The sequence below is a fragment of the Vombatus ursinus genome, unplaced genomic scaffold (assembly GCF_900497805.2).
Source record: "Vombatus ursinus unplaced genomic scaffold, bare-nosed wombat genome assembly UNPS02014946.1, whole genome shotgun sequence".
Classification (NCBI taxonomy): Eukaryota; Metazoa; Chordata; class Mammalia; order Diprotodontia; family Vombatidae; genus Vombatus; species Vombatus ursinus.
In genome coordinates, this window is record NW_020954724.1 from 2,839,357 (window position 1) to 2,847,652 (window position 8,296).

Consider the following 8,296-nt stretch of genomic DNA (forward strand, 5'->3'; position numbering starts at 1 on the left):
TCTGGTCCTCCTAACTTCAGGTGCAGCACTCTATCCACTATGTCACCTAGCTGCCCCTGTAAGAAATCTTAGACAAGGTTAATTTCTAGTTAACAAAATCAACATGGATGAAGTGATTGTTCTAGCACTGCATATGTATCCTTAATAAAGCATGAATTCCCCCTGTCCAGAGTATTTATTGGTCCTTCAGCACTATGTTTGAGAATGATTGGCTGAGTCATTGAGTCATCCAACTGAACTATTCTCTTAGCCACAGCTCTTAAAAAGAGTCAAGAGAAGAAAAAGAAGAGAGAGAGAGATCTGAAGAGAACTAAGGTAGTCAGAGGAGATGGTTGTCACATGCAGTCTCTGGTTCCCTGAAAGTAAGCCCATGAAACTGACATCAGTGAAGTGGCCATGGTAGAACAATAGAGAAATTTTCAATCACTGCCTCCTGCATTCAGAGGAATTCCCAGATGATACTGAATTCCTGGAACAAGTAGGAGCCTGAGCGAGGAACAGCAAGGGATAGAGTCATGAAGTAAAGGGGGAAAAACCCTAGATACTATATGGACTTTGCAGGACTCAGGGAAAGGAGATTAATGCTCTAGTCACACCATATTCTTTACTCTAAAATGGAGGGAGTAGGGTTCAACCCTAGGTAAGAATCCAAAAAATTAATGCTCAAAAGATTCTTTATCCTTGCACAGCAATCCTTTCCTGCACATATGATTGATTTTCTCTCATACTCCTCACAGTAGTTATTTCATATCTTCCATTTTATCCTTAATCTCCCAACTCAACTTTGTCTCTTTCATGATGTTGCATTCGTTTTTTTTTTTTAAGAAACCAATGTTTTGTTTTTTTTTCATCAGCATTTTTCCAACCATATTAGAGCATCTGGGGTACATTTTAAGACCACTCTGTGGTCATTCCTACCCACTCAGTGGCCTGAGCAGTAGGAGCTGCAGACAAGTCCCCAGTAGCTGGCTGAGCACTCCAATCTTTGGTAGGGAACTGCAGAATGGGCACAGATGGCACCTATCCTCCTCAGACCAATCAGCCTCCTCTGGTTGAGTAGCAGTGAATTCTGGGGCAGATGTAGTCCATTCAACCTGAAACTCCTTCTCTGTCACTGCCTTCTCAGCTGTGGCCTGCTCTTCCTTTTCAATCTCCTCTGGATCCCTGTAGAAGTAAAGATCAGGCATAACCTCCCATGGGTGTTTCCGGAGATGGTACCACACATACACAGGACTTCACAGGCCAGCATCCCCCACATCCCACTGAGTGAGCTCCCTTGTTGTTACATGGAATGGCAATGTCCACATAGCAAAGTGGGGAGTCTGTGTTGCACAATGCAATAGTTGGGAGGTTAACATACAATGCTTCAGTCAGAAGCTGGTGATCTACCTGAGGATCAGTGACCACCAAGATGTGAGGCTCTCTGAAAGCTGCCTGGATCTGGTCAGTGAAGGTGCCCAGGATGAAATGTCCAGCAACAGGTGAGGTGCCAGAGGCAGCGGCAAATTTAAGAACAGCTCGCTGGCCATCCAGCTCATCTTGGATGAGATGACACTAACATCAGGTGGATTTTCAATGGCAACAATGGCACGAGCTGCCAGCAGAAGCTTTTCCCAAGTTCTCTTCAAATTGATGATGTAGATGTCATCACTCTTTCTTTTGTAGATATACGGTTCCATCTGGAAGTCCAAACTGGTGCCACCCAAATGGATTCCTGCAGCAAGGAATTTGAAGACATCCTCCTCCTTCATCTGCAAAACATCTAGGGCTCTGGACATTGTGAAAGTTTCCCTTTAAAGTTACGACAGAAACAGAGAACAACGCCATATGGAACCCTCTTAGGGGTAGCTCGGAAAGGGATGCTGCTGCATTCTTTACAGAGAAGATTGAAGCCATCCATCATGCTTTACCCTATTTCACTTCCATTCCTCAAAACCACTGTTTTAGTGTTCCTCTGTACATGAACTCCACCCTCTATGAAGTAATATAGAACACAGTGAGCAGAATAGAACAATCTATATGAAGATAACAACATGAATACAAAGGAATGAAGAGGAAACATACCACTCACCTGACAGGGAGGTGATGCATTTGAGAAACAGAGAAAGATGTGTATTTTGGAACATAGCTAATTTGTTTTGTCAGACTACGCAGTTATATTTTGAGGACTTTACTTTTTGAGTTTTTTTTTCCAATTTTCTCAGTGGGAGGGGTTACAGGGAGAGACCAATAAATTTTTAAATGGTTGTTAAATGAAAAAATAAAAGCAGACACCAACTTGAGTCTCAGAGAATGAAGCACATCTTTTACTTGCTGAGGTTTCCCCCTCCACTTGTTTTCTTGCTCCAATTCCTTCTCATCTCCTGCACCCTTAATCCATTGATCATCTCCCTCCCTCCCTCCCTCTCTCTCTCTCTCTCTCTCTCTCTCTCTCACACACACACACACACAGTCAATCTTCAACTTTCACAGGGGTAACACATGACATGAAAGTCAAAAACATGAATGTTGTTGCATTGAACCTATGAGAAATAGGGGGGTTAAGTTCCCATGACCACCAAAACTGTAATCTTTCACTAGAGATTGCTGAAAATAACTTTCCTGCACACAAATCTTTATAACAATATATAATCTTTAATTATGATAATATGCACTTTTCCTAAGTGACCATGAAATAACCCATAAAATAAAGTATACAAAATAAAATTGGTAACATGTAAAACAATTTTTTCTCACTAGTAATTGCCTAGAATTCTTCTGTGCTAATATCTCAATTTAAAAAAAAAAAACACTGATTTCAGACATTTACTTTTTGTAACAGGTGAAATCTACAATATCATAAATACTATATAGCCATAAAATTCTGGGGCAGGTAGATGGTGCAGTGGATAGAGTGCTGGGCCTAGAGTCAGGAAGACTAATCTTCCTGAGTTCAAATCCAGCCTCAAACACTTACTAGTTGTGTGACCCTGGGCAAGTCACTTAAATCTATTTGCTTCAGTTTCCTCATCTGTAAAATGAGCTGGAGAAGGAAGTGGCAAACCACTCCACTCTCTCTGCCAAGAAAACCCCAAATATGGTCACAGATGGCCATTACTGAAAAAAAAAATGACTGAATTGAAATAAAATTCTTAAAATGAAACCATTTTTTTTAACCTGAATCTTACCTTCGACTGTGTCAGATGGCAGTGTGAGGATGTTGTACTATATACTATACTATTGTAAACTTCTCTAGTTTGGCTGCCCTCTGAAAACTAAGGGAGAAGTTGCAGGGACCTTTGTCACTGCTGTTGGAAAACTAAGACTGGTGAGATCTCAACATAATTTCCAACACTTTATCCTTACACAGCTGATGGATGGTGTTGGAGATTGTGAAGGATGCACCAGCTTGAAATAATCCATCATCAATGTCTGATTTGTGTGCCGTTTGAAATCCTTATGGGTCTTCTGACTGGCCAATAATGCCTGCAAATGTTCTGGCAGGAAATTTATTAATTACTTTTATTTTCTCACTAAGCTGTTGCACACTTGGACTTAGAGCCCAAAGGATTCACATTATGCTTTGGGGGCATAAATGTAACACAACTTGAGTTTCAAAGGCAAATAATAAAAATGTACAACAAATGCATGGGGAGCTCTTGAATCTACAGCAGCAGGGTGAGCACGAAGAGTGAAGTGCCTATAGGATACCAGCCACTCCACAAACTTGCTTACAGTGAGCCTCCCATTTTTTTCTTTGCACAGTTGCCAATGGGAAAGTGAAAATGAGATTACTAATAAAATCATATGAATGCTTGAAGTCAGGAAAGTTAAACTTGAGAATGTTGAGCATTGACTGTACTCATTTGCTTGCTCTCTCTCCTGTTCTTTGTTGAAAACTTTAGTATATTCCTTCAGTATCTTCCTATCAAATAGTTTATTCCTCTCTATCTATCTCTATCTATGTCCATAAACATGTTCAGGTTCTTTCTATCCTGGGAACCCCCTCCCCCACACACACACATACATCTTCCCTTGATGCAACTACTCCCTCAGGCTATATCTCTCCTCACTTTCACTGTCATACTCTATGAAACAGTCATCTATACTTCCTGCCTCCACTCCCTCCTTATTCACTCACTCCTCAACCCCTTGGCTTTTATCTCAACCATGCTACTGCATCTGCTCCTTCCCAGGTCACCACTAACTACTTAAGTGCCAGATCTAGCAGTCTTTTCTCTTCCTCTTTCTCCTTCTGCCCTGGGCTCTAATTTTGGTCCTCTTTTCTTCCTTGGTAATCTGATTCACTCCAATATGATAATTACTTTAGTATCTACTTATTCTAAACTCACCTTTCCCTTACGTTCTAGTCCTGCACTTCCAACTTTCTGCTGCACATTTCTACGTAGATCTCCCTATGGTACAGCACTCACACCCCTTCCCCATCCAATCAGTTGTCAAGTCTTAGAGATGCCATCTTCACAATATCTTCCCTGTCCCATTCTTTCCACTCATTGCGCCACCACTTCAGTATAAGTTGCAATGAACTCTCGCTTGGACTAATGTAATAGTCCTGGAGGTGTTCTCTCTGACTCTAGTTTCTCCCATTAGTAATTCATCCTTCACAGAGCTGCAAAATTAACCTTCTCAATACCCTGAAAAAACCAGTGCATGAGATGTGATTCATAAGTCACTGTCACTTTATTGCTCACAATCCTTCAGTGACTCTCTATTGTCTATAGGAGCAAATATAATTGTTTTAGCCTGGAATTTATGACCTTTTATAATCTAGCTCCTACCTACCTTTTAATGTTTCTCCTCTTTGTGCATTCTACATTTCAGCTAAACTAGGCAACTGGTCATTCCTCAAATCCAATATTCCTCAGTTTCCCCATCTATAAAATGAGTTAATTAGAATAGATGCTCTCTCATCCTTTTCTATTTGCACATTATCCTTCATGCCTGAAGCATACTGCACTACATCTGTACCTATTGACATTCTTCTCTTTTTGGGGGGATCAAATAGGGTACCACCTCCTCCATGAAACCTTCCTTGATTTATTTCCCTTCCAACTTTCCAGCTGAAGCAACCATTTTCTGATCAATTTTTCTTTAGTACTTTGGATCTCTCTTTCGTTTCTATCACAGTTTAATCTGTATCATATCAGGATGTCCCAAAAGTCTTAGTGCAAATGTTAAGCTTTGACAACTTCAGCACTATAAATGTTACAAATTTACAAAAACACTTGACATGTTAATTATTTAAAACTTTAAATATCGACATGTTTCTTATTAAAATTCAACATAGCCATCATCTATTGCTCTACATTGTTTTAGTTGATTTCTGAATTGGTAAAAATTGTCATCAGCTGCTGCTCAGTGACTAAAAGGATTGCATTTGTAATCCAAACCTTGAGATCATCCAAAGAATGAAATTTTACTAAATACATGATGGTTTTGGCAACGACCCCACAAGGAAAAGTCTAATGGAGACAGATCAGTTGACTGAAGTGGCCAGTTGACCACACTGAGAAAATATTGTGCAGAAAGTGTCATTTTCACAGTGCATAATGATAAGGAATGCTGTTTTTTTTTTAATTAAAATTTTTAGAGTATTATTGAAAATTCACAGAGAGCTACATAAGTGTAAAACAAAGGTAAAATAATGAAACATTCAAATGATTTTAAATTTGTAACAACCATACTTCTGAAGTTATTAAAGCTTAGTATTTTACTTTGGGGACAGCATGAATTTTATATCCATGCTCTAATCCCCCCTCCACGAGACTATAAGTTTCTTGAAGGCAGATTCTGTGTTGTTTTCCATCTTTGTATCCTCATGACCTTGCACATTGTAAGGAATGTAATAAATGGGTGTTTACTGAATTGCAGGTTTCAGTGGAGATTCTGATCTGTAGTATATTTTATGGGATGAGGGAAAATAATATATGGCCTGGAAAATTAACTACATGGCTGAGTGAAATTCAGAAAGCATTTATAAACTAGAGGAGAAAGATAAAAAAAAAACAACAACAACACAGCAATGTAATAAAGGTGCTTGGAGACTGTCTCTAAAACACAGAGCAATCATATAGAGGTTTTCTGATATTGCTTTTCTCATTTGCACCTGGTTTGTTATTTGGGGAGGTAAAGAGAAGTATGTCTCACCCAGCATCTCAATTTGGAGCATATGCTCTCCTATTCAGAATCAATTTGTATTCAATGTAGCCCCATAAGATAATTTCTCTACAAGATAGAAACCACTAGCTTAATTTTAAACCCATAAACCCTTTCTTTACACATAAAAAATGTCTTAAGAACGCAAACCAGTTCAAATTCAGTCAAGTCATCAGCTACTGTGAAAACACCAGGAGAGTAATACATTTAGAAACTCATCACCTACTTGATGCTTCTTTAAATTTGGCCATCTATTTGCAAAAGTATTGGTTGTTAGACAGAGTTCAAAATTTAAAAACAAAAAAACAAAAGCAGTTCTGTCATGTGGCTTGCTGTGTAATCTAAGTCACTGGTTTTCTTTGGGCCTGTTTCCCCACCTGTAAAATGGGTAGTTAGACTAGATTTCTTCTATAGTCCCTTATTAGGGCAGCTATGTAGCACAGCGGATAGAGCACTAGGCTGTGACCCTAGAAGATTCATCTTCATGAATTCAAATATGGCCCCAGATACTTACTAGCTATGTGACTCTGGGCAAGTCACTTAACTCTGCCTCAGTCTCTTATTTGTAAAATGAGAAGGAAATGGCAAACCACTCCAGTATCTTGCCAAGCAAACCCCAAAATGGGGTTATGGAGACTCAAAAACAAATAGTCCCTTACTGCCCCAACTCTTATCATCCCATAGATACCTGATTAAAGCCTGTAGACATAACCTGAGAGAACATAGATTATAATAGCATACATCTAGAGTTAGAAGGGATCTTGAAGGCCATATTCTTCAACCCCTCCCCTTCACTGTACAGACGGGGAAATAGAAGCTCATATAGGCTAAGTAATTTGCTCAAGGTCATATAGGTAGTAAATAATAGAGGCAGGAATTGAGCTCAGGTCCTTTGGTAAGAAGTTAGAAAATCAGGTAGAATAGATGAAACCATCAATAATGGCACATGAAGCACAGTCTAGCCATGCCATGGCATTCCTCACTGAACTTTTCCAAAATTGTAAGAAAACACTAATAATATCAAAGCTGTTTGGCTTTGGAATGTCTCCTAAATAAAAAGGGCACAGAAAAGCTCTGGAGGAGAATCATACCACAACTCAACTGCATCCTATAAGTCACATAAATGAAGACAAATTCTCAACAATATTTCTTTAGCTTTCAAAGTTTGCTAGGCTGCTCTCAAGTCAATCATTTGGTTCCATGAGTCTTTTGGGCAAGATGAATGATTTTCTCCTATGATTTAAAATTACTTGTGTCCCAAGCTCCTTCCTCTCACCCACATCCATACTTCCCTCATCCTCTGAACATCTCCATCATCATGATGGTCATCATCACTTGTATTTATAGAGGGCTTTAAGGCTCGTCAATTTCCCTTCCAAGCTCACTCTGTGAGCTAGATCATATATTATAACCTGCATTTTGTAGTTGACAAATGTTTGATAAAAACAATGTCGCAACTGTGTTTCTTAGATGTTGGGCCACCAGGCCACAATGAGTGGGTTTAAGAGATAATTAGGTTCAACCCTTCCTTCTAAAACTTTTTAAGAGACTGAAACTATCTGGATGTGGTCAGCCAAGCAAAAATAGAATGGGGCTTCAAAATCAGGAGGAAAAGTTACAGAAAAAAAGATAAATGTGTGGGAAATAATGGCTTCATTTATCTGGGCCTCCATTTATTCATCAGTAAAATGAGGGGGTTGAACTAGTTGATTTCCAATATTCTTTCCAGGTATAAATTTGATTCCATTTTAAAAATCTACTATGTGTAAGGTGAGAGACAGTGACCATTCCTGGAGGCAGGAAAAGCTTGCTTCAAGTCTTTCCTTAGACAGAAAACTGGCTCTCAGTAGCCCAGGAAATTCTTTTTTTAAATTAATTAATTTAGTTTTCATTTTCAACATTCACTTCCATAAGATTTTGAGTTTTAAATTTTCTCCCCCTCCTTCCCTTCATCCCTCCCCAAGACAGCACGCAATCTGATATAGGCTTTACATATACATTCCTATTAAACATATTTTCACATTAGTCATGTTGTAAAGAAGAATTAGAACAAATAGTAGGAACCACAAGAAAGAAGAAACAAAACAAAATAGAGGGGGAAAAAAGAGCAAATAGGAAGCTTTGATCTGCATTCAGATTC

General features: G+C 39.0%; 1 pseudogene; it reads right to left on the reverse strand.

Moving 5' to 3' along the window:
* Positions 1-891: 891 nt before the first annotated feature.
* On the reverse strand, positions 892-1,793 carry LOC114030242 (annotated as a pseudogene).
* Between the last annotated feature and the right edge of the window lie 6,503 nt (positions 1,794-8,296).